General features: G+C 56.2%; 1 protein-coding gene across 2 annotated transcripts in view; it reads right to left on the bottom strand.

The window, feature by feature from the left end:
• ZCCHC24 (zinc finger CCHC-type containing 24) overlaps nt 1-26,882 on the bottom strand; it is a 68,519-nt gene that overhangs the window by 14,301 nt on the left and 27,336 nt on the right. The gene's annotated exons all lie outside the window — the stretch shown is intronic.

The following is a 26,882-nucleotide window of genomic DNA, read 5'->3' on the forward strand; positions in this document are numbered from 1 at the left end:
ATCAGTACAAACAGAGCTAACTGCGGTCTGTTTACCAATTGCGTAATATTCCGGGCTGCGCAAGTTCCAGTCACTACTAGGGAACATTTGGGTGGTTTTCACTCTTTTGTTATTACAAACAGTGCTATAAGGAATAGCTTTGTAAAAAAATACATAAATCCTTTTGCACACATGTGTTCATTTGTGGGATAAATTCCTAGACCTGAAATTGCTGGGTCAATGGGTAGGTATGCTTTTAATTTTTAAAGATAATGCTAAATTGCCACCACCACCACCACCACCCCCATTGCAGGCACACTAACCTGAAGTCCCACAGCCTCACCAGCAGAGCATATTATTAAACATTATCATCACTGCCAATCTAAGGGGTAGAAAATCCTAACTCAGAGTAGTTTTGATTGCACATCTCTTATTATGAATAAGAGATCATTTTTCCATGTATTTAAGAACCATTTGTATCATCTTTGTGAACTGTTTGTTCATATCCTTTGCCATTTTTCTTTCTGTTGGGATTTTTGTATTTTCCTTCTTGATTTGTAACTGTACTGTATATACCAAAGAAACTAGCTCTCTATTCTGCATAGTGTTTTTTTAAACAGCTTTACAGAGATATAATTCACCTGTCATTACATTTCACCCATTTAAAGTGTACAGTTCAATGGATTTTAGTATATTCACACAATTGTACGACCATCACCACAATCCAGTTTTAGAACACTTTTGTCTCCCTGCAAAAGAAACCCCATACCCATTTGCAGTCACTCCCCATCACTCTCTCCTTCCCTCTGCCTCCTATTTTCTGTCTCTTTATTTGTCTATTCTGGGTATTTTATTTAAATAGAATCATGCAATAATGTGACCTTTGGGGTCTGGCTTCTTTCACTTGGCATACTGTTTTTAAGGTTCATCCATATTGTAGCATGTATCACATTCCTTTTTATTGCTGAATAATATTCCATGGTAAGGATACACCACATTTTATTCATTTATTCATTCATCACACAATAGACAATTGAGTTGTTTCCACCTTGGGGCAATTATGAAAAATGTTGCCATGAACTTTCATGTACGAGTTTCAGAGTGTTTTAAAAAGTTGAATTAGTTGTGTTGACATTTGAAAATGGGAGATTTCACATAAAAATATGGCCCCACCGGACCAGAAGTCTTGCTGGCAACAATTAGTGGAGATTGAGGAGCAGCTGCCCCATCAGACGGACGGCACATGCAGCCTCCCTGTCACCTGTTGCCCTGAGGTTTCTTTCCTACATGGCCCCTGTGGACTCTCAGTTTGAGACAGGCTTAATGTGACTACACAAAGTGGGGTCCCCAGACCAACATTGTCACCATCACCTAGAGCGTGTTAGAAAGGTGAAATCCGAGGCCTCACTTAGACCTCTATTATCAGAACATGCACTTTAACAAGAGCTGCATGGAACTCAGATGTCATTAAATTTAAGAAGCACTGTGCTGTGAGATGACCTGCCCTGCAGTAATGCTTCCCTGGGTAACTGGCTAACAGTCAGATGCTGGAGCCAGACCACCTGGGTCCAAAGCCTAGCTCTGTCATCCTGGGCAAGTTACCTCACCGGATAATGATGGTGACTAACACTTAAGACTAATCTGAGGATCAAGTGAGACAATCCTGTAAAACACTTAGGACAGTGTCTGGTACATAGAAAGTAAAATAGGAATATTGGTTATTATTTCCTAATACAGAACAATAATGGTATAAGAAAGAATAATTTCTTCCTTCTGTAATCATGCCTCTTCCTCCCAGGAGTCATGACCACCACTTGGTGACAGCCTACTAGAATCTCAGGCTAAGCACTTAAAAGCAATATACATGCTGAATGTGTAAATCTAAACTTAGAAAGTGATGATGACACTGTCCTGGTCTTTGGGTCTGCTGCCTTATGCCTTTTGGATCCTTACTGGCCTTCCTTATGGCTGGGCTATCCTGCTGAGAAGGTTCAGTGTGAGCTCTGAGGCAGGGCTGGCTCTCAGCACTGGAGGGCAAATATGCCAAGGAGCAGTCAGGGGCTGGGGGCCAGTCAGTTGGCAGGAGAGGAGTCAGCTTGTGCCTCTGAGGGCTCCCTGAGCTCTGCTGGCCTCAAGGTAGTGGGTGTGCAGCAAGCCCTCTGACCCCTTCTGCTGCTACCTTCCCCTCCACCTAGGGCCCACAGCTTCCAAGCAGCCCCAGCCTCTGGGACCTCCCTTCTTCAATCATCCTGAAATGAAGTACTAGAGAAACTCATTCTCCAAGTCCCCCTTCTTAGGGGCATCTACACTTTAAAAGGGGAAGAGGGAGTAGTCATGGATGCTCACCATGGTGGGTTTTGAGAACCCCAATTGAAGGTGGGGGGAGAGTTGGGGGACCCTCACCAGTGAGGCCCTCTCCCAGAACCTGGTTCTGTGGGCCCTCTTGGTTCAGGGAGCTGACAGGACCTGGCGCTGGAGCCTGACCTCACACAGATGGGGTACAGGGCAGAGGTCAAGGCATCCCAAGGACACTGAGCAGAGCTAAGGGTGGGGATTGGAGCAGGGCTGGACATAGACTGAGAATTCAGTTCCCAAAGAGTCTCTGCTCCAGAATGAATGGGAAAGAAACCCACAGAGACAAAGGAGACACAGGGTAGGGTCCAAAGGGAGAAGGAGAGACAGAGAGGAGCGAGGGGGTGGGCCGGAGAGCTTCACCACAACATGTAATTAGAAATCCAGCCATCCTGGAGTCTGTCTGCCAGGGAGTGCAAGCTGCTGGCCACAGGCGGCCTCAGGAAAACATTCCCACAGCTGCTGACAGGCCGGGCAGCCGCGAGGGCCCAGCTCCGAGGCCCTATCGCCCAGGACACGGCTCGGACCGTGGACTCAGGCCAAACACCCACAATCGCTTTCTGGCTGTGCTCTGGCTCTCTGGGGGACTTTCTGCAAGCTACTCAACCCCTCTGTGCCTCGTTTTCCTCATCTGGAATCCAGGGATGATGATAAAGGGTCTGCCTCCCAGGGCTGTTGGAAGGATTAATAAAGATCTTCGCTCAGGGGATAGCACAATCCATGCAAAACACTTAGGACAATGTCTGGCACACAGAAAGTGGAGCAGAATATTAGTTATTATTTATTAATACAGAACAGTGGCCTAGGAAAGAATAATTTCTTCCTTATATAATCATGTCTTTTCCCCAGGAGCCGTATTACCACCACTTGATGACAACGTACTAGAATTAGGTGAAACAGTACAAAGGAATATCACACAGTTCAGCATTATCTCCTCAGGCCTGCACAGGGCAGAGGGAGCAGACGGTTGTAGGGCATGCCTGAGGCCAGGGCAGAGACCAGTGGGTTGGAACCATAGGAGAGAGGTTCCCGGGATGGGAGGAAGGCCTGGGTAGGGAGAAGAGTGGTGGCAAACAAAAGAAGGAACAGAACTACCATGTCTTCACCTTCTGGAGTTCTCAGGGAGGAATCAAAACAGGCAGAGGATGGCTGCAGGAGCTCAGAGAAGCTGCTAGCCGGGGACAGAAGAGGGAAGAGGACTGACATTTAGCAAGCACCACTGGCATGCTAGGCTTTGCGTTCAGGGTTCCACAGCCTCCCATTCATCCCAGCAGGGCAGGGGATATCATCAACCCATTTAACAGATGGTGCAACTGAGGCACCAAGAAGGGGCAAGACTGCCAAAAAGCTTCCAATGTGTGAGGGGCAGAAGGTAGGCCTGGAGGTTCCAGGAGCAGACTTTTCCCCACAAGGCCACACTTGGCTCACCTCTTCTGTCTGTCACCCCCAGAGGGCCCCACCACGAGGATGAGGCCTGTGCTCGGGAAGCGAGATGTCCCAGGACCCAATGCCAAGAACCCCAGCCCCAGGGCCTCCAGCTCAGCCCAGCCCAAGGTCAGGCCTTGGCTTCATCCTCCTGCGGGTGAGAGGGGAGAAGTGGCCTGCGGGGCAGGGGTGAAGAGGCCGTGGATAGAGGGCAGGCCGGGCCACGGGCAGCTCTTGGCAGTGAGGAGCCGCTTCCTGGAAGGGCTTATTCCTGGCCTTGTTTATGACTACAAATTAGGGCACAGCTGAAGACAGCAGCAAGTTTTGAAGGAACAAAGCCTGCTCAACACCCCACACGCCCCCCCTGCCTCCTCCCAGAAATGCAGAGCCTCTTCTCATAAACTTCAGCACGAAATGGGCAGTGCCTGCCGAGGGCTCTGTGGGGGCCTCCCGCCAGCACCGACGGGGAAGGATCCTGTCAGCACCGACAGGGAAGGATCTCAGACCTGACTGGCCCTCCTGACCTGGGCCACGTACCCCTCTGGGGAACCACATCTGCCAGGAACCCAGTTCACTGGTGTTCGGAAACCAGTCCCTATAGCACAGGAAGTCCCTCTGGGCACCACAGCGGCAAGGGGACTTACTCAAGGACACACAGCAGATCAGGGACTGAGTGTGGGGGTGGGGTTGGATAATTGGGTCCTCTGGCTTCCAGACCAGGGCTAGAATCACTGTGGAGGTCAGCCTGGGAAGTGGGAAGGAGAATCGGGGCCCAGGGGTGGAGAGGGCAGAGCTGGGTGGGGAGCTAGAGGAACCCAATAAGCTAGCTGCTTGGGAAGAATGTGGATGATACTGACACCATCTGATCACTTCTTCCGAATGGCTTTCCATGGTTTCTTCCCAGCAGCTCAAGAGATCTCTGAGCTTGGCTGAAGGGTAGTGAGCTCCCCAACAGTGGAGGCATGTAAGCAGAGCCTGAGTGAAAAAACTACGAGGGAGCTGCCAAGGGGACCCTTTCCCTGGCCGGGCAGTTGGACCCCGTGATTCTGTGGGCCCTTCCATCTCTGCAGAGCCCCCAACCCTTGGAGCTGGTGAAGAGCCAATAGGCAGATGTAGAGGGGGCCTCTCAGACGGCTGCGAGTGGGGGCTGGATGGGTATATTCTCCAACTTTATTTCTACAGGGCAACTTGGCAAGAAGCCTTTGATCTTTTTTAAATGTCTATTCCTTCACTGTACCCCAGTTCCCCCTCCCCAAGCAAATCCCATTTCTGGACGACCAACCCAGGGCAATTATTAGAGCTGTGCACCAAAGGGGTGTCTGAAGATGTTCACCACAGCGTTGTTTTTTTGTTTTTGTTTTTTTTTAATGCAGTTTTATTGAGATATATTCACCACAGTGTTGTTTATGATAGCAAAAAGGTGGAACAAGCTAAACATCCAACAACAATGGCCTGGCTCCCTAAATTACGTTTCACCTGTTGGATGCATGACAATGAAGACATTAAAATGTTTATCATGCCTTTTTTTTAAGGGTTTGGGAAAATGCTTCTAGAGAAAGCAGAATAAGTGACAGAATATAGACCCTGCTCCCAAGAGTGAAATGGGGAAACGTGCAAGGAAAGGGCCGGCACGACATTGGCCATGAGGGTTCAGCACTGGCCTCCAGGGGATGGGGCTGTCGAGGATTTTGTTCCCACTTCTTTATGCTCCCTTCTAATTAATCAGTTTCTCTGACGAGCAGATGTGACTGATGAAGATGATGATGGCTCGTCGCTGACTCCCTGGCCTGGAGGCCGCCCCCGCTGCCCACTAGGGGGCTCCCTGCACTTGCCCAAGGCCGTGGGAACCCGACGGAGGGGAGGTTTGTCCTCCCTGTGAGGCTGGGGTGCCGGGGTTGTGGCCAGCCTCTAGCTGCTGCTTCTGTTGGACCACCTGCTCATCCGCAGAGCTGCCCTGCTCATGCCCCAAAAGAATGTTCTAGGAGAGCAGGGTCACACTCCCCCATCCCATCTGCCTCCTCAATGCCCAGGGAAGAACGATGTAATTGGCCCCGATGCCACGTGCCACAGGCACCCAGCTCCCTGCTGCCCCTGCTGCCTGATATCCCACCCTTCATGAGGCATCCTTTGGGGTGCGGCTCAAGCCCCTCGTGGACCCCTCTTAAACCGGGAGTGCCTTTGGTAGCCCGAGGCAGAGCATCCCAGGGACCTGGGCCCAGGGAGGGGCAGTGAAGTGGGGGGCTGAGGGCTGGACTTGGCCCTGCTGTGACTCCACGGAGGATTCTGCCCTCCCCTCAGCCTCAGCACTCTCGATACCAGGTTCTGGCCATGGGCCAGGATACCTCCCCGCCTCGCTCCCAGACCTGGCTGGGCCTCCTCCACCTGCCCGGGAGAGCAGGCCTGTTGCAGACACACTCAGGTGGCTAAGAGTCAGGCCCTGCGCTGAGCCAGCTTTAGGGCCCTGCAACAACCACCTGTATGAGCTAAGTACCTGGCTCACCTGCCTCAGGCAAGAACACTGAAGTAAGGTAACTCGCCCAAGGCTTCACAGCCAGGAGCTGGGATTTGAACCCAGGCCGTCCAAGTTGGGTCCACATCCCTAACTGCCGTGTATTATGCCAGGACGGCACAAGAAGGGGAGACCCATCAGGCCAGGATGGGTGAGAAACACAGAAGGGACGATACTGTCATCTGTCTGGACGGCCCTGGGGGTGTCCTTTCCCCTCCCTGGGCCTCAGTTTCCCCCTCCAGAATGAGGGGATGGGAGTAACAGCTTGGCAGGGTGGCTTTCATTCCCCGAGACCCCTCGTTCTGTGTGTGTCGGCAGCCTCGTGGCACCCCTTCCCTATCCCCACAGAGTGCGAGGCTGGCCCCACACGGCATCCAGCTGAGAGGCTCGGGCTGGATCCCCGAGGAGCAGGGGAAGGAAATAAGGAACAGACGGCTCCTCACCCTGCTGTGTGCCCTCTTGCACCCCGGCTGCCGAGGTGGTCCTGGCCTCGGGTCCACCTTCCCAGGTAGGAAGAGCCTGAACCACAGCAGTTTGTGATGACCTTTCCATGGATGAAGACATGGCGGCCGAGGGGCAGGGGCGACTGGTTGGCTGCTGCAGGGGGTGTCGGGGGATCTGGGACCGATGCAGACTCAGGGCCCCAGGCCCAGGGCTCTGCATGGCCTTGCTAACTCTTTGAGTGCAGCCCAAGAAGATTTTGGGGACCCCTTCTGGGATCAAGGGGGCCTCCCTGGAAGAGGCAGCAACCCCCCTCCCAGAAGCCCCTGTCCTTGGCCCCACAGGCACCCTTTGCTCTCCCTGCTGTCCATCTTTGAGCCTGGAGCAGTGGGGAATAATCAGGGGCTGGGGACCAGAGGTCTAGCTTTGGGCCCTGGCTCCCCGCTGTAGGCCAGGCCCTACTGGTCTCAGGACCTCACCTTCTCCATCTGCCAAGAGAGGCAGCCACTTGGAGGAGCTGGGACTCTGATGTGTCACACCATAGCCCTGCCACGTGACAGGAGGGGAAACTGAGGCTCAGAGAGGCCAAGCAACTTGCCCAGGGACCCACAGCTGTGAAACCCCGACCTGAATACTTTAAAGACGGTTGTAAGAAAATTAGAGAAGAAGCCTGCTCCTAGGAGCACGACCCCACCCCTTACCTCTGACTCCTGACCACCTCAATTATTCATTCATCCCACTAACATTTATCGGGTACCCCCTTGCACCAGGCTCTGTGGCAAATTCCAGGAATGTGGAAAAAAATAAGACAGATGAAGAACGACCTGCCTTCAAGGAGCTCAGTCTGGAACCTTCCAAAAGGGTCAGCTCTGTGACCCTTTTGCCAACAGCTGCCCCAGTCAGGGACAGCTCCAGCCACACATTCCCAGCCTCAAGTCATCTGTGAGGGGTGGGGGGGAAGGGGGACGCAACTCCTGGACACACATCCTCAGACAGAAGCCAGTCTTTGCCCAGAGCTTCTGAGTAGCAGGCACTGAGCCAGTGAATGACACGTGACATTATTTGTAATCAGTTGCAACAGCCATGAGATTGGCACTTTTAACCCAATTTACAGATGAGGAAACTGAGGCTCAGGACCAGGGAACTGGCTTGTCGGAAGTCACCTAATTAGTAAGTAGTGGGATTTGAACTCAAGTCTGTCCAGTGCCTAGACCCACACTTTTCCTTCCTCCTGTGTGCTCTGTGGCGCTGCTTTAGGGACCCCCAAGGGACACCCACACTCACGTGTCTGCACACGTGGCCCCCAGAGGTAGGCAGGAGGGCTGTGGCCATCAGGTCCAGGCAGCTGCAGGCTCGGGGGTGCTGCGGGGGAAGCAGGCGGCCAGAGGGACAGGTGGGCAGCCATGACGCCTGCAGGCGGCTGGGAGGGCAAAGGGCACCGCAAGAGGCACCCTAGGCTCCCTCCGGGGCCTCCTAGTCTGGGTACGGGCATCCTTGCTGACTCGGCCCGAGCCCCCTCCCCTTTCCTGGGCTCTGCCGCAGCCCAGCGTGGGCCCAGAAAGCCGGACCTCCCCAGAAAGCCCGACCTCCCCCGCAGCCCTCCCGCCCCGTTCCTAGTCCAAAGCTACCGCAAAAATGCCATCCTGATTCCACAACACTAGGGTTTGTCAAAGTGCAGGGGAACAATGGAAGCTTTCACAGTGACAGGAAAAGGCCTCAGGAAAACCCTGGGGAGGGGGGCTCGCAAGTGGGGGTGTGGACAGCGGGGAAAGGGGCCGAGAGGCGGAGAGGAGAAAACCAGGGGGAGACAGAGAGGCAGGGAGGAGACCCGAGAAAGGCGAGGGAAAGAGAGACAGCCAGCAGGAATAACGGACAAAGCGGAGATGGTTGCGGCGGGGTTCGAGCAGAGAGCAGTGAGGGCAGATCCCAGAGGGTCCCGGGAGAAGTGGCAGAGCCTGTGGGCAGAATAAACCCAAAGGGAAAGACGAAACGTACACACATGGAGCAAAGAAGCCTGGCAGAGGCCCAGCAGCCCTCTCCAGGACCCAGAGGGGCACAGGGACACCCAGGATCCCCCCCACCCCAGGCCTCCAGGTGCTGGGCCCGTGCCCACGAAGCAACAGGAAATCCTCTCTCCAAACCCCACTCTCCTGACATGCACCCCGACGCCAGGCAATCTGAAGCAATCGCAGGCAAAGCTCTTTGGAAAGCAAAGACTTTTCATCACATGACCAACCACTCCCTAAGTTATCTGTTTCCTGCTTCTAGCTTCCCTCCATTAGCAAACCGCACAGTTTGGGGCTAAGGGCGGGGAGGGGAAGAGGGGCCAGTCCAAACGGGTGGAAAACATCCGAATCAGAGGGATTGCAAAAGAAATGGGGTTTCCTCCCCTCTTGTGACTGCAGAGGCAGTGATTGCTGGTCACCGTGAGGGCTGGACGTGAGTGAGATTTGCAACTTCCCGGTGGCTTGCAGCTTGTTGGATGTGCCACTGAGATTGAAAACCATTTGTCATCCTAGTGGATTTGCAGGTCCCTGCACATCCCTGCCCGTGTGCCTGCTGTTTTAGCTAGCCCTTTCTTCTGGCTGCACCCTCTCTCCTGCTGTAGCCGCAATCCCAGTTTGGCTAAGTGGAGTCTCCCCCAGGTACCCTCTTTTAGGTTTGGGGCCCCCATCACATGCAGAATTGAGATAAAATACACGAGGGACTGGGACCCCTTCCCATCTGGCCCCAGCTGACTTGTAGCCTTCGCTGCTGCTACTCCCTCATACAAAACTTGTACTCAAACCCAAAAATAGTAAGAAGAATTTCCTGTAAAAGATGGACATGCCAGCACCCCCAAGGCCAAGCTCAAAGGAGACCCCTCTGCTCTCCGCTGTCCCAGACAGGGTTAATTGCCCTCCTCGGGGTCCCCACTCCACTGCCTGCCCCTTCCCACTGGCTCCCCCAGCTCCCAGGGGACGTGTGGTCTGCCCCATTTGCTTGGCTCCGGGTCATGTCCTGCCCTGACCCAGCCTCTGGCCTGCCTCCCTCAGAGAGTTCATCTTGAATCTAAAGCAATTTTGCAAACTGCTGCCTTGTTTCCACCGCTGGCCTCTGAGCCTGCTGCAGCCCAGGCTGGGCCTTGCACATCTCTTTCTTGGGAGCACTAGGCCAGGATTGGGGCTCGGAACGCGTGGGTGGCTGGAGGGGACCCCAGACCCGGTGGTGCCTGGGAAACGGTGAGATGAGCAGGCAGGGCTGTGGTATGGGTGGACAGGGCACAGTTAGGGCAGGGCAGAGGTCACACAGGCAGTTAGGTGGCAACGCTGGGCCTGGCCCTGGCACAGGCTCTGTGCCCTCCCGGGCAGCGCTGGCCATTGGGGGTTGGAGGGGCGCCTCAGCCAGCAGCACCATTTCCACAGGCCAGCCGGCCCCTGGCCCCACGTCTGAGACAGTCCCTGGAGCGGCCTGGACAGGTGTGGACACGACAATCCCCAGGACCCAGGAGGCTCCGCACAAATCCCACGGGGACGCGCTGGGGGCGGGAAGGTGGTGTGTCGTTAAGCGGAAAGGCTTCTGCTTGGAGCGGGGCGTTGGGTGTGAGGGCCACAGTCCTGGGAGGAGGGGAGGGGGAGCCCGGCTCAAAATAGTGAGGGGGGAAGGGTGTGGAGTGTGGCCAAATGCCAGAAAAGAAATCCGATCTGCCCTGGCCGGTGAAGTGCTGGAGTCAGCAGTTTGGGGCCCTTCTGGAGGAGCCGGGGCTGGGGCTCCCACCAGTTGCCTGGCGAGAAGGCTGCGGGCCCGCCTTCCACAGCCCCTCTGTCCTCAAATAAATCACCTCCTCGCTCTCCGGGCCTGGAGTTCCTCATCTGGCCGGCGAGGGGTAGAAAGAGAGGCAAAGCTTTCCAGCTCCTAGAACATTCGCTGCTGAGTGCTGGAGCTGGAAGGCACTTTGGGGACCATGAAAACTGCAGACAACAGCTCGGTTGTGCTGAGTCCACCGTGAGCTGGCATGGGCCATGCCCCTGGCCTGTAGGTGACTCCATTTCCACATGAGGAAACAAAAGCCCAGAGAGGTTATGTCACCTCTCCAAGGTCACAAAGCAACTAAGCAGCCTGCCTTGAACCCCTGCCTTTCAGGCTGTTGTCCCCTTTCCTCAGTGCCCAGCGAGATCTCTGAAGCCAGAGGACGGCATGGACTGCTTTCAAGACCACATGTGGCACCTGTCATTGGGCACAGCAGGGGTCCAGCAGACTCCTGCAGGCCAGCCCAAACATCCCCGGCTCATCCTGAGAATCAGTGTTGGCTGGGGTTGGAAATCTGAGCACAATCCCCGGGAAGGAGGGTGAATGTATGAGTGTGAGCACATGCGGGCGTGTGCATGTGCCTCTCACAGTCCCCGCAGGGCACCTGTGTGTGGCACAAACCTTGCCAGGTTCTTCCCCTACAAGGTGATGCTTCCTTTCATGTGACTTTCTCCAGGGGGTCGCCAGAGAGGAAAGAAGCTTGGTATCTCCCAGCCCTGCAGGCCAGGCTGCAGCTGAACCTGCATCGTCACCGAGGGACTGGAAACATCACGACCCCCAAGGGCAAGGATGCTGAGTGCAGGGCTCTAGGGGAGGCTGGATGGCAGGAGCTATGCCCAAGGACTGCCCGTTCCCCTGTCTGGGCTCCCCCAGTGGTAAAAGCCCTCACAGCCCCTCCTATGTGCAGGGTGACCCCACCAGCAATTTCATCCTATTACCCCTAAAGATTAGGCACCAAAGGCACAGAGAGGCTGTGAGATTTACCCAAGGTCACACAGCCAGGAAGCAGCAGAGCTGGGATCTACACCCAGGCCTGCCTGACACCCAGCACACTGCATGCCCACAAATGATCTCAAGCTCTGACCTTCCGGGGTTGGCACATCGTCCATTTTATCTGTGGACAGTCCTACAAGACAGGAATACTGCTTGGGGGATGGGAAGGGAGGACAGGGAGCATGTATCCATTCCAGGGTGGGGAGTGGGCCTGGCTGGTAGGTACTTGCCCTCACACCCACTTCTGCACATGCTCTCCCCACCACCTGGAATACCCTCGTCTCCCAACCCAATCCGGATGAGCCGCACTTCCTTCTGGAAGCTCCTCTTGACTGCTCCTGCCTGCAGGGACCTCTATGTTCCACTGACCCCTCTGGCAGCATGTGCTCATCACACACCTGCTGTGTGCAAGCCACACACACACACCCCGCGTTTGCGACAGCTCCGAGTCAGCTCCTTTAGAGTGCCGGCCTCAGTGGTCTGGACAGACAGACATGGGACCCACTCCCCTGGAACTTCTGTTCCAGAACAGCTGCAGCCTGGGAGCCGGGCTGACTAGGCCGTGTGCAAACTGTCTCATTTAATTGGCACTTAACCTTTCAGGGGCCATAGGAGGACGGGCCCATTTCACTCACCAGGAAACTGAGTCTTGGTTCCCAGGCCACACAGTGGTCAGCCGGGATTTGCCCTGGTCTGCCTGACTCCAGATGCCTGAGCTCTTAACTCTACAGTGCAGGTTCTCACACTTGCTCGTGCACAAGAACCAACTGGAGGGCTTGTTAGAGCCCTGACTGCTGGCCCCACTCCCAGAGTTTCCGTTCAGCAGTTCTGGGTGGGCCTGAGAATCTGCATCTCTAACCAGTTCTTGCATGATGCCGCTGCTACTTTAACAGCAACGTCTGTTAAAGGAGTGTCCTCCAATATTGTCTTTGCCACAACCCCCCACCCATGTGCCCATTCTATAGCCCAGGAAACCGAAGCATAGAGAGGGCCAGCAGCTTGCCCAAACCACACAGGAAGTAAGGGTCAGAGCTGGGAATGGAGTCCAGGGCTCCTCACTCCAGGGCTGGACGGGCTGCAGGACAGTGGGGCTGCTGGGCTCATGACAGGCAGCACCCTGGAGGCAGGAGGAAGGGCCAGCTCTCTACAAGCAGCACCAGTGGTGGCCGTGGTGACGGCGGGGTGCTGGGGAGGGCTGGCCAGGCTCCCCTGGCCCAGTCCCAAATCTGTGACTCCTCAGCATCTGGAAACCATCTTGGGGAACAATGAAGAGAGCAGGAGGCCTGGCTGCTCTGGGGGCTCGGGCCCGTCTCTTCAGGGGAGCAGAGGAACGCAGGGCGTTTGGCACCTCCAGTCCCCTACCTCCACCACTGCACTCTCAACTCCCAGCAGGCCCAGTTGTCAGAAGCAGTCAACCCCTGGCCTTTTCTCTATAGATGTGGGGGCTGGCGGCCAGGGAGCATGCCCCCCAGGGGCCTGGATATAAGTCAGGAGACCCCAGCTCTGTCTGCAAGGCTCCTGGCCCATTTCTGTGGCTTTCCCAGGGAGTTTAGGGGGTGGGCTGGCTGCTTACTGGGGTGCATAGTGGCATGTATCCGACCCGTTTGAGGCCTGAGTCCAAGTTGCCCTTGGGGGTCCCACTGCCCCACCCCAGGCCAGCAGGGACCAAACAACCAGCCATGGAATGGGGAAGGGGTTGGGACAGTAGTCACCAGGGCCATTTATCTCACACACATACACCCCCAGTCCTACATTCAGACCCTCAGCAAACACATTCTGAGTACTTGAGACCCTGGAACAGGGCGGTGAGCAAGAGAAATGGAACCCAGCCCCTGTGAGCTTACAGCCAGGTAGGAAAGAAATTAAAAAGCTAGCATCTCATTCAAATAATTGAAGTTGTGATGGGAGTTATGAAAGAACGGGGTGCTACATCAGAGACTAACAGGAAATCACATAGGGTCTATCCAGGTCACTTGGGAACATTCCTAGTCTCTGAAATTTCGCAGCCTAAACTGCATTATAGTGGGTACTTCTTAACCCCCAGCCCCAAAACTCTGCCACCGATGTGCTGTGTGATATTGGACAAGTCCCTTCCCAGCCTGGGTCTGTTTCCCTATCTCTCAGTGAAGGGACTGAGCAGAACCAGGAAAGGCAAATACTTCATCTTGTGTGTTGGTAGCACATCTATTTATGTGCTACCAGAGAACTGTGTTAAGAAGGATTCTGTAGCTGCATCCAGGCTGAACAGGAAAAGATGCTGTGGTTTCACTGATGTCTGCACAGCCATGGCCTCGGGCCGGGGTTGGCTGGCGCACAGGATCTGTGTCGGCATTCCCGGCCAGGGCGATCCCTACAGATCTTTTCAGTGCAGACGTTCCACGAGAAGGTGGCACACAGGATTGGGAAGCAGAGTTTGAGTCCCAGCATGGGCCCCCAGGCAGAGGCCACCCTCCTTCCCCCTTGGGACCTATCCCAGACCCTGGTCCTCGAACCGCTTGTGCCTTCAAAACGTGATCCTGGCCATGGAAGCTCTTCAGATCATGACTCTTCCTCCAGGAAGCCTTCCCTAACTGACCTCCTTGCAGACACCGCCCTGCGGGCCCCCCGTACTCTGGATATCTCTGCTGTAAGCATTTAGGCTGCTCTGCTCGTTTGTGGGTCTGTCATCTCCTCCCGGCCCCCTCCTCAGGCACAGGAACCATGTGGGAGGAGATGAAGGAAAAAGTGACCATTTCAGACATTACTATCAGCCTGAGATTAAGTAACTGGAGGAGAAAGTCAGAAGGGTCTGGGAAACATGGTGGGGGTGGGGGGAGAGTACAGCCGCCTGGTGACTTCCTGGACAAGCATGCCGGCGATGTTCCTGGTCATCAGTGCGGCCATTGTCCCCGCTGGTCTGGGGGGTGGGCTCAATAGGGCCTCTGTCCCTCCCTGGGCAGGCCGGCCCGGCTTGGTGGCGTCCCACCCGGGCAGCTGGGAGGCGCGGGCTCGACACTTCCTGTCCCCACAGTGAGTGTTCAGAGGGGCAGGGAGAGAAGGGGGGCTGCAAGACAAGCACCCGTCTGTGTCCCCTAGAGGAGGCTGCCCAGCTGGGGGGAGGAGGTGGGGGAAGGGACAGCAGCGCTGGGGACATGCTCACCCTGGCGCCTCAGCTCCTCTCTTCCCAACCAGCATTCTTGGAGCCCTGAGCTGTCACAAGGGCCACTCTGACCCTCCTGCTCTTCTTCCAACAGGCCAGGCTCATCCTTGTCTCATTCAGGGCCTTTGCACTTGTTCCTGCTGCCAGGAATGCCCTTCCCTCCATCACAGTTTGCTCCCTACTTCATGTGTCTCTATTCGCGCTATCACCTCTTCAGAGAGTTCGTCCCCAACACCCTATCGAAAGAGGCCATCTTCATAGCCTTCACACGACTTGTGTCTGTGCTCACATCGTCTCTTCCTATCCTGCGAGAACATGAGCTGCTTTCTTCCCTTGCTTTCTTGTTTACTGTGGTGTGCCCCCAGGGGCTGGGCCAGCACCTGGCACCTAATAGGTGCTCAATAAATATGCAAGGAGCAAGCAGATAAAAGTACCACCCTGGAAAGCTGACTTAGACTCTGAGAGAGCAGAGCCCTGGGTTCCTGGAGCACCTAATCGAGGTGGCTGTGAAGGGGGCCACGACGAGGGCAGGAGCTCCCAGAGCACAGAGGGCTGGGGCAGCAGAAAGCATGAGGGGATGCTCAAGGTTCAGAAGCCCACGAAGGCCAGACCACGCCGAGCTCCACGGCTATAGCGCAGAACCCAATTTGAGCCCAGGAGTAACGGGGAGAGAGGGAAGGCTTTAAAGGCAGGAGTGGCAAGATCTGCCTGGGGTTTCATGATCTCTTGGCTGCACACAGAGAATGGATTGAATGGGGGTGGGGTTTGTTTGTGAGGATGGTTAGGGGGCTGCTGCCACATTCCTAGCGAGGGGCCAACGGTGGTGTGGCCTGGGGAGTGGGGCAGGAGGGGAGAAGAAGTGGAGGGACAAGAGAGAGGGAGAAAGAAGACTTGGTGAGCCGTGGGGGAGGGAGAGCGAGGTGTCACGAACGACTCCCAGCTGTCTGGCTTCGATCACTCTGCATGGTTGTGGGGGTCAGGCCAGGGGCTCCCCACTTGGCTGGTGACAGCCTGGTTCTGAATAGGGGCAGGGGCAGGGAGAGGGTGATGGCAGGTGATGGCGAGGCAGTGCCTGAGGCAGCAGGGATGGAAGCAAGGGGAAGGGGCCATGCTGGGGCACAGGCAGCAGGGGCAGATGAACGGCCCACGATAACCACTGGCCTGGCTCCTTCCTGCTTGGGTCTGTGCAGAGATCCCCGAGGGCCAGGGTCCACTGCCAATCTGGAGGCGGGGCCAGGTGCCTAGTGTGGGGGCATAACTACACACACACACACACACACACACACACACACACACACACACACTCTCCACTGCAGTGAGCAAATGGGCTCACAGCAGGAAGGGCTGAGCTAGAAACGTCTAGGCCCCGTGAACTCAGGCCCCCAAGGGCAGGCCTGGGCTTTCCCACTGCTCCAAGTGGCCTCCTAGGCCCCACACGAACTCTTCAAAGCAGAAGGGGGGATCGAAGGAAGAGGGAGAAGGCGAGACGGGAGGCCAGGGAGAAGGACCACCGGGCCCCTCCTGCTTGCTCAGCCTTTCGACTTCCGCTGTCTCAGCGCACATGCTCACCGGCCCTCCCTTCTACGGAGAGGGGGCTGAGGCCAAGGAGCTGGGCTGACGTCCCAGCAGCCAGCAGCCCATGGGGGGCAGGTCAGAACCCAGGACTCCTGGGAGAGGAAGGAAGAGCCGGGCAGCTTCCCGGCACCTCCTTGAGCCACCACGCTCTGGGAAGTGGGGCCCTGTTAGACAGGGGACCCCATCATGCCCCCCTGAGTATCTCAACCCAAACAAATGCCCAGCCACAAAGGAAAAGGCTTGTCCACCCTGTCACCAGCCACATCGTCAGGAGAACAGTTCTTCATCCCCAGGGGTGACATCAGAGCAGGACCCAGGCAAGCCCCCATGGGAAGTCCACTGACATCAGCCCCTGGAGTCCACCCACAGGTGCTCCTAGCTGATCCCCAACCATCTCTTCCTGTAAGGAACCACCCAGGAAATCTTGGCTTTTGGAGCCCCTGGAACAAAGCCTCCCTGCTCTGCCTACAAAAGGGGCATTGAACCCATGCACTGAACTGGGCCCTGGGCAGGCACATCTGCAGATGCACACACACACACAAACGCACACACCCATGTGCCCACAGTGCTCCTTCCCACTGGCACACACCTCAGGATGACCTGCCAGCTCTGTTTTAAGGCATCCGGCAGAGGAGCAAGTGGGGAGCACAGCTCCCCAAACCTACTCCAGGACCTCAAGGAAGGCAGGAGTCACCAAGCTCCCCGTGGAGCTCCCGGCTCCCTGGGGGATGGCCAGGTGCATGAGTGCGAGTCTCTCCGTGAGCACGTGTGCACAGGCAGGAGCCCATCAGTGAGGGTGGACACGCCAGTGTGCTTCGCACCTTCCGGCCTGGACCCAACCCCACAAGCTCCAGAGCGTTGGGGGTAGATCCAGGGCTGGTCAACCACAAGCAGCTCTGGATCTCTAAAAATCATAAAAACAACTGCAGAGAAAATTGGGAGATTCACGCTGAAGGAGGAAAAAATGCAACCACTCTTATCACTTCTGGAAAACAGCTTTCTATTTCTCTGGCCATGGGCTGCCTGCGGTCATGTGGAGATGTGCCCATGGGGTGTCTCGTGTCCCTGCATCCCTTCGTCCAACCAAGTGCCAAGGGAAAGAGAGCCCTGGAGACCTGGGTTTGAATCCTGACTCTGCCATTTCTAGCAGTGGGGATAATACTATTGACCAGATGGAGATTTGAGCAGATTTAATGAGTTTGTGTATGCAAAGAGCTTGGCACTTAGTGGGAATTCAGTAAACAGTGGCCACCCTCACCCTCACCAGCACCCTCATCATATAGACACATCCAAAATCTCAGAAGCCCAAGACCTTTAAATTCCTTCTCCCCTACCTGCCAGCCTGCTGATAACCCAGGAAAGTCTCTGAAATTCATCACTTCCTGTTCTAGGTGAGTCTAGGTAAACCCACCTGGTCTCCTTGGACAAAGGCGAGCATGCCATCAGAGCTGGCGTCGGTGTGAGGAGCCGGTGGTCTTGAGGCCTGCCCCAGACTTTCCCAGAGGGGGTCTCGTTTTATCCCCACGTTAGTCCCATGAGTTCCCACCTATCGGCCCCCCCGCATGGCAAGGCCGAGAGAGGTAAACAGACTTGCTGAGGTAACAGTGAGAGGGTGATGGGGCTTCGCCCCCCAACCTGAGCGGCATGTGGCGGGCCCCAGGCCTGGGGGAGTGAAATGGACGGCTATATGGCCTGGCAGGTAGGAAACGACTCTCAGAAACTGTAGGGGGCCAGGAGAGCCTCTCCTGGGCCTGGTGAAATCTGCCAGGCTACAGGCTGTACATGTGCAGTTCTTAGCTGCAGTTCTGAGTTGCAGGATCAACTGGATCTCCTAGAAGGCCTGTGCAAAAACCCAGCACAAGGAGGGACTGACTGGAAGAGACTGTGTAATAGGTAGGCCTTAGGAGTCCTGGGTTTGAGCACCAGCTCTATCAGGAAATCATTCCCTCTTTCTGGGTCTCAGTTCTGTCTGCAACGTGTGTGTAATGTGTGTGTGTATGTGCATCTGTGAATGTGTTTAGGTGCTTTGGATGCGATAGCCTCTAAAGTCTGAGCCAAATCTGACACTCCAGGAACTGATGGCCCTGCTGCAGGATGGGCCAATGAATGCACTGAGCGACTAAGAGATGTTTCTGCATGTCTAACCCATAGCCATTCCTGCTGCATGGTCATATGCACCCCTCACACTTGCTCCACCTTCCATTCCCTTGTCGCCAACGTTGGAGGAAGAGCCAGAGCAGACGGAGCTCTGTGGGGTCTCTGGGCTCCCCCGCCGAGAGGCACTCCAAGCCAAGGAGGGGGGCACCCGTCCAAACTTACACAATCACCACCTCGTCTGGGGGAGACAAAGGCCAGGCCCCAGGCCTTGGCGGCCAACTGCTCAGATGGAATGAGAGAATCGCAGAGTTACTGAATTCAGAATTGTTTAAATGTTAGTGCCCTAACAGCTTAGATTCCCGGAATCTCTAGAAGTTAGAACAATAAAGTGTTAGCATCATAGACACGGAAAATCTTCATTTCAACAACAGCAGCAGCACACTGGAAAACAGAAAATGCAGAAGGGCTCAGAATCACATCATTTAGGTCCGGAATGATTATACAACCTCAGCTTCTTATAATCACAAAATTCAGAATTGCCGAGCATCAGAATCACCAAATGCGGGAAGCCTGGTTTCCCAGAATAAGACTGCAGTCACACAAGCTAAAAAATCTGGGGTGCAGTATCATACACTATTAGAAGCAGGATCCCCTGGAATGTCCGTTCCTGCATTCCTCACAGAACGTTGTCATCTGGACTTCCCAGGACCCCAGAAGGACCAGCCTGGTTTTGCTCACCTGCAGAGCCCCTTCAGACCTGGGCATGGGTGCTTCCTGCCCCACTGCCAATCAGAATCACCTGGACAGCTGGCAAAAATGCCCACGGCTAGGCCCAGCCCTGATCTGCTGAGTCATAATTAAAAAAAAAAAAAAAAAACAACCCCGCCAAGTGATTCTCATCTGAAGCCCCAGCTGCAAAGCAGTTAGAGGTGGGGAAACAGACAATGCAAGTAACTGGCCCAAGGTCACCCAGCAGGGTGGGGGCCCTCCCAGGTCTCGGGCCCTTCCTCCCCCTGGGCCCCTGTGGTGCCATGGCCCAGTCCCCAACTCGCTGCTCTGTTCAGAGCCCTCCTGCCCCAGGGGTATTCCTGGTGGCCTCGGGCACTACCAGGCTAGGACAGGACAAGGGGGGGACCCTGGCTCACGAAGCCAGCCCCCTCCTTTCTCCCCAACCCACATGCTCAAGGGTCTCCAGGTTTGCTTCCAGGGCAGCTGGAGGGTCACTGTGAAAGGCCACTAAGGTCAATCCCCAGCCTCCAGGGAGGCCCCAGGCACCTGGAGTCAGAAGCTGGGGCCCTGGTCCTCACGGTCACTAGCTTGCTGTGCTGCCTTAGGCAAGTCACTCGGCCTCTCTAGGTCAAAACGGTCTCACCTATAAATGGACTTCCTGACACCACCCTGGCCTTGAGGTGGCGGCTGCACGGAGAACCTCTGAGACTCCCTTCCAGCTCTGCCTCTTGACCGCACACAACGTGGCCACACATTTAAGGAGATGGGAAGTTCGGCGCCCATTGCTGGCTCGTTCCCGGTCAATTAGGAAGCCCCTTCTTACACTGAACCCAAAACACTCCAGCTGCAGTTTTGGCCTTTACCCTCCTGCGTGAAGATGGAGACTCTCTGGGCACAAATGCCCTTTGCTTGCTCGGAAGAAACCCCCAGACTTCCTGCTCCTGGCTGAGCACCACCCCCTATGCACCTTGCTCCCCAGTCCACTCGTGGGGTGGCCTCATCCGATGTGCTCACAGCTCCTAGGCAGCCTAACAGGGCAGGGCCGGGCCGGGCCAGTGTCTTCTCCAACAAGATGGGACTTCCCAGCCAAGAACCCCTGTCACATGCAGAAAGAAGGCCCAAGAGAAGGTGTCTGGGAATGGGCAAGTGGGAGCCCATAAGTTTCTTAGATCAAAGCACCTCAAACTTCAATGTCCCCATGAGTCACCTGGGGATCTTGTGAAAATGCAGATTGTGATTCAGCAGGTCTGGAGAAGGTCCAGGGTTCTGCATTTCAGATAAGCCCCCCATCAGGGCCCACACTTTGAGAAGCAAGCCTTTCGATGTTCATAAATAAACGTTTTTTTGATTCCTAAGAACCCCCTACTTCTGTTCTGCTTGGCTTGTAACCCTTTTTCGGCTGTTAGCTCATGAGCTCCACACAGCAGCCCTGAGAGGCAGGGGGATGCCTATCGCTGGGTGCTCTGCACGGAAGGGGAAACTGGGGTGTACCAAGGGCAGGGGGCTCGTTCAAGGTCACCCACCTCCATGCAGCCTCCCTGGCTAGGCTCTCTCCTCTCAACTCCACCCCCGAGATTAGCAACGAGTGGCCTCACCCAGCCACTCCCCTGCACACTCAACTCTGCTGGCTGGGGCCTCTGCCCCAAGGCTCCACGGGGTCCTTGCTGAACCGTGCTGGCCACTGACCGGGCTGCCCACGGCCTGAGCCGGTGGAACGGAGGGTTAGGAATCAGCCCGACTTCAGAGCCGGGCTCACTGGGCTCAAAGCCCAGCCATGCCCTTAGCTGCTGTGTGACCCTGGGCAAATCCCTTGACATCTCTGAGGATAAGGCTGATATGCACGGACTCAGCACCGTAACTGGGACGCAGAGGGTGCTCAGTTCACATTCATTCCCTCCCTTCCTTTCCTTCCCCACATCCCATCCATGGTTTGTTCCTTCCTTCCTTCTTCACCCAATACTTATGACAGCTCAGCCTCTGGAGCAAGATTGCCTGGGACTGCTTCCAGGCTGTGTGACCCTAGTCAAGTCACTCACCCTCTCTGTGCCTCCCTGGGTGTAATAAGAGGGCCCAGCATGGAGGGCTGCTGTGAGGAGCAGAGGGATGAATATGTGCACAGTGCTCAGAGCACATGCTCCCTGCAAGTGTTGGCTCCTGCACTGCTGATGCCATCTCCCCCGGGATCAGTCCCGGCTCTGCAGAGGCAGCATGACAGGGTCTGGGGTACAGTCAGGAAACAACACCTGCTGAACGTCACACTCTGCCTGAGCGTCACAGGCCCCAGCAAGGAGCCGAGGCGCCAAGGCCACTGGTTTGGCTGTTCCCGTCCTAATTCCCCTTCGGCTCACCCCTGTCCCCTCCTACCACCCCAGCGTGTTGGCTGGGACACACTCAGCACCCACATAACGCCTCACTCTCCAGAGGGAAGCAGGGAACAGTGAGGATGCAAAACAGTGAGGCAACCCAGGGGTGCACACTCTCTCCCGCAGCCTGATTTCTGAGAACGGCAGGGACAGTGTTTCCAAGTGGATGGATCTGGCCTTGTGGGTGGGGAAGGGTGGTGGGGAAGGCTGGGGTCTGGGGTCAGACAGACCTGGCCTGATCCTTACCAGCTGCGGGGCCCATGGGCACACCATGCCACTTGTCATCAAATAAAAGAACGACGAGAGAAGGGGAGCAGAGATGAGGAGGGAGGAGGAGGCAGACAGACTGCAGACAACGGCCAGGCTATTTTGAGACTCACTGAGATCACTGGTCAAAGGGGCTTCGTATGCCAGGCAGCAGGGAGATCTGCCTTCTCCCAGCCCCCCACCCCACTCCGTGCCTGTTCCTTCCCTGCACTCGCTGCCTGATTTCTCTGAAGCTGCAAATCTTGGAATGGACGGCTTGTAGGGAGGGGAGTACAGATCTCAAAAGGTCAGGTCAGGGGCACTAAATCTGTAAACTGGAGGCTGGGCCCTGGCCACCTTGCCCTGGCAGGGCCACCTCCGGCCTCAGACAAAGCCACAAGTGCAGGAGGGACCCAACACTGGGTCTGTCCCGGTGGCCATCCCCAGACGTGGTGGGAAGGGAATGGGCAGGTTGGCAGACAGCCAAGGGGACATGCCACCATCACAGATACCCCTCCCAGGCCCCAGGGCAGTCAAGGGCAGCCCCAGCTCACACCTGTCCCAGGAGTCCAGACTTCCTCACTCACTCACCTCTAAGCAGTCCAGCAAGCATTTAGCGAGTGCCTGCTGTATGCTGGGCCTGCACTTGACTGCTCCGTGGGTGGTGAAGCAAGGAGTACAATGCCATGGTTTCCAAAGCACCTCTCCTTGCCCGATCTCCTGTGGACCTCACGGAAACCCTAAGAGATGGACTTCACGGTTGACCCCACTTCACAGATGAGGGTGTGGAGGCTCAAGGGCAAAGTCAACTTAGCCAAAGTTGTATGGCTACTGAGTGGCAGGCCTGGGACGAGAACTCGGGTCCTCTGGCCCCAAACCCCAGATGGCACAAGCAAGGGCATGGAAGCTGGAGAGCCCAACATGAGTGGTTAAGTGGCCTGGCTGGGGTGGGGCAGGGAAAAGGAAAGGGAGGGTCCAGTGCCTGGAGCTCCCTGGGCTGCTTCTCACCGACCTCACGTCACCCTGCAAAGCCAGGCTCATGGGCCTCATTTACAAATGAGGGCAGAGAAGGCTCCAGGGAGGCCCAACACAAGCCACTGTGGCTCGTGGTCAAGCACCACATCAGTGACTTTGCCCACACATTTCCCTGCAAGGTGGCTGAACCCATTTTCCAGCAGTCTGGGGGGAAGCTGGGCGATGTGCCCAAGGTCACACAGCTGGTAAAGGGCAGAGGTGAGGTTGAGCCCAGGCACTGACAACTGGTTGCCCTGCACCTCTCATCCTCACCGAGGCTGCGGGGGTCAAGGGATGACCCAGCTAGAACCTCCCCACGAGGTCTGCAGGGTCAGCTCCTCCTGCAGCTGCTCTAAGAGGAAAGCGAGCCACACGGAGGTGCAGGCCAAGAGCCTGGCACCAGGGTGAGGAATTAATAAGTAAGGAAGTAAATGAGTGCATGAATGAGTGGGGTGCTGAGTCCTTCAGGTGTCCAGACGTGGGCAGTGCCTTTGAGTTTGGAGGGCAAGGGAAACCAGAGAATGCTGCCTGGAGGAGGTGACACCAGGAGCTATTCATCCCAGGGACACAACTGCTCTGCTCCAGTGCTCCACTCACTCGGCCTTGCAGGGCCACCTCCAGCTCACACCTGCCCCCAGCTCTGCCAACACTCCTGTCACTCAGGGTCCACGGGTGAGACCAGTCAAATCAAGGCTGACCGCACAGTGAGATTCCTGGGGGCTCCTTTAAGCCCGGGGCCACGAGGGGCTCTGAATCGCCAGCTGGGATCCTTTTAAAAGGAGAACTGGCAGCTGAGGATATGAAAGGGGGCCTCCCAGGCACTTTCCTTCCAGGAAGGATGTCAGAGTGGCTGCCCTGCACCCCGCCCCTCTCCCCACCCCTCACAGCTGCTCCCCTGTGCCTGTGCCAGGGGTGTACACTTGGTGGGCCAGAGGGGAGCGGGCAGCCCACAGCGGGGTGGGGCACCTTCCAGCCCCCACCTCCCCGAGCACCCACCCAGGCAGAGTGGGGCCTCTAGGACCCAGGCCCTACCTTTTCACTCCTTAAGCCAACCAGAGTGACCCTAAGTCATCAGGGTCCCACTCCCAGAGCCCCCCTAAAAAAGTACAGTCTCATCCTGCCACCTCCCTGCAGCCCACCCCCAAGGTAGGTCCCCTCTGTGGGATGAGCTGGGAAGGGAGGCCTGGGACCCCCTCTAGGGAGGCCCTACAGCCCTGAAGCACTTTCTCAGACGTCAGATCACTTCAAAACAGCCGAGAGGAGGCTCAATAATGGAAATAATCAAACAGCCAACACCTACAGGGGGTGCCTGGTGCTCCTCCAAGCACTTCAGACAAAAGAGCTCGTTCATCCCACAGCACCCCAGGAGGCAGCGGCCTGGCCTCATTTGACAGAGGAGGAAACTGAGGCATAGGGAGAGGAGTTAATTTGCACGTGTCGCAGCCCCTATAGCATAAGGGGAGGGCGTCGCAGGGAAGCCTGAGGGCCTGCAGGCTGGGGGTGGCGTGTGTACCCTCACATCGGCACCTACGCCAAAGTCGCCCCCACTAACCAGCAGGCACAGCACCATCCCCACCGACACCCACCCCAGCTAACATTCTCCAACACTCCAGCTGCCCTGCCAAGCTCTGGAACGCCAGGGCCCAGGCTTCCAGAGGAACCGGCTGCAATGTCTGTTATCTGGAGGTCGGTTCCCTGCGACGTACATACCTGCCGCCAGCCCTGGCCCCGGCCTTCCTCGGTGGACGCATGTAAGGATGCGGTTTGTCCGTCCTTCCTTCTTCCCTCCCTCCCTCCCTTCTATCCTTCTTCCCTCTATCGAACTTTCATAACATGCAGTCCTGGGCCAGGTGCTGTGAGTAAACCTGTTTCCCGACCAGTACAGAGGGCCAAACTGGTCAATGGCTTTAAATCTTTTAGGCCGAGAATCCTTTCTTCACCTGCCCCCCAAAATGTGATCTGCACATGTGAGGGAAGGGAAATGGCTAAGTGCCTCAGCTGCTCCACTGAACCCCACCCCCTTGCTCTTGGCCCAGGCCACTTGGTTGTAGATCTCTGAGGAGAAGTTGGGGGGTCAGTAAACTGGGTTTCCAAGTCCTCGGCCCAAGGTTCTGCCAGGGAAATCCTGCACCCCTTGGTCCCTCTCTGCCTGCCCCACCCCACCCCTAGGAGACCCAGGCATGCAGTGAGGCCAGGGCTGGAAAGGGGGACGGACACCTCAGGCTCAGGGGTCCGACGTGGGCTGGTGGCCTGGGTCCTCCCTGCCTCCTCTGGACACCCCACAGCTTCCAGGGAATGGCCTGTCCCGGCCTGGGGGTGGGTGGGTGGGGGTGACACAAGGGCCGGGGGAGCAGGGCCCGGGCCAGCCCCCTCCTTCCCCTCGGCTCCTGTCCCTCCCCCACAGCGAGACCCTGGAACATTTACATCCCAGCTCTAAGGTTTCAGCTGCTCTAGGATTCCATTTTCTTCCTGCTCTATTTTCCTTCTTCTTTTGCAATCTCCAAGGAACCCGAGCTGCCAGATGGGTGGGGGCGATGACTGTTTTCTGTCTGACATCTGGACTTCGTTAGCGCCCTGGCCATGCTGACTCAGGAGCCGCAGTTCCCCCCGGGCTCCAGCCCTCCCCAGGCCCCTCGTGGTGCCTGGCCCTTAGCTGGACATGGGAGGCCCCGATGGCAAGGCCCCTCAGACCTCCCCTGAAGGATGACCAGCTCCCCAAGGGCGTCTTGGGAGTGGCTGGAGGCTGAGGCCAGGTAAGTCAGCTCCCAGCTCAATGCCCGACGAGTGGCTGCCAGCCTGGGCGTGGCTGGGCCACCGTGAAGGGTGGAGGGGGTGCTGGGGGTTAGGAGCTGGGTCCTGGGTGTACTGACCCCGTCCCCGCTGGGTCATGAAGGCAGGGAGCCCCGTGCCAACCCCGAATCGCAGGTTCGTTTTGGAGATGGGGATGGGTGGCCCATGGATGTGACGTGACTTGCCCAAGGTTGCACAGTTGGTAAATTGCATACCTAGGACTTGACCTCCCACCCTTGGATGACAAACTCCAGGCTGTGTCCTTTGACCTGAGATAGACCTTCTCTCCGACATCGGGGTCCCTTCTCTGGCCTGCAGACCCTCAGCACTGCCAGAGCTTTGGAGGAAAAGTGGTACCTGAAGCCTCCATGCCCTATCATCAGAGAGGTCTGCGGTGGCCCCCCAGTCTAAAGCAGGCCACGGACATTCTCCAGGGCCACAGCATGACTTTTGGGGACCCAGACACTTTTGCCTTCGTGGACCCTTCCTCCATAAAAAATTAAAAACTATATTTTATGACTGCTTGGGTTCCATGACAAATATAATCCAGGCTGGATTCGTTATTATATATATTCATTATAATTATAGTCATAATTTGCATCTGGCTTTAAATTAAATTACAATAAAACCCTTTTGTAGGCCCTCGGCACCGGGCCTGCCTCTCCAAAGCAGAAGCCAACCCTGGCACTATCGAAGCACCCTTTGATTTTCTTCAGTGTTTCTTGCTATCTGGCATATTCCCCATTTTCTTACTGATTTTTGCTTACTACCTGGCTCCATCAACTGGAACGTAAGCTCTGGGTGAGCAGGAAACTTTCCTGCTTTGCTTACGATGGCATCCTCCATGACTACTGTGTGCTGGGCACATAGTAGGTGTTGAATAAATATTTTCTGAATGAATAAGTGAAGGACAACCCATCTCTGCAGGCAGATGTATTCATATCCCAGTCGGTGGCTCCCATTTGCTGGGGCACCACCTCAGATTTGTGGGAGCCCTGCCTTGTCCTGCTCTCCCTCACCTGCCTGGTTGTCATGCCCCAGAGGGGGTACCTTCTCACTGTCTTCAGAATTTGTCCTCTCACCCCCAACCTCTGCTCACCGTGCCTTGTGTCTGGTCTCATCATCATCTCCCACACACGCCCCTGGGCTGGTTTCCTCTGCAGTCCGGCCCTCTCCAACCCGGCCTCCAACCTGCCACCGGCGTGATCTTTCAAAATGCCAATCCCATCATGTCACCTAAAACCCTTGGATGGTTTCCCGCTGCCCTCCGGATAAAGTCCGAGTTCAGGCGGCCTGGCACCCAAAGCCCTCACCACCTGCTCCCGGTAACACCTCCCACTCTCCCCACAGGCACCCAGACGCCGACCAGGCCAAGGGCCCGCGGTTCCCGGAAAGTGGTTCCAGGAAAGTGCTCTCCGGTTATTGACACACCCACTTGGGA

This window comes from Choloepus didactylus, chromosome 15 (genome assembly GCF_015220235.1).
Source record: "Choloepus didactylus isolate mChoDid1 chromosome 15, mChoDid1.pri, whole genome shotgun sequence".
NCBI lineage: Eukaryota > Metazoa > Chordata > Mammalia > Pilosa > Megalonychidae > Choloepus > Choloepus didactylus.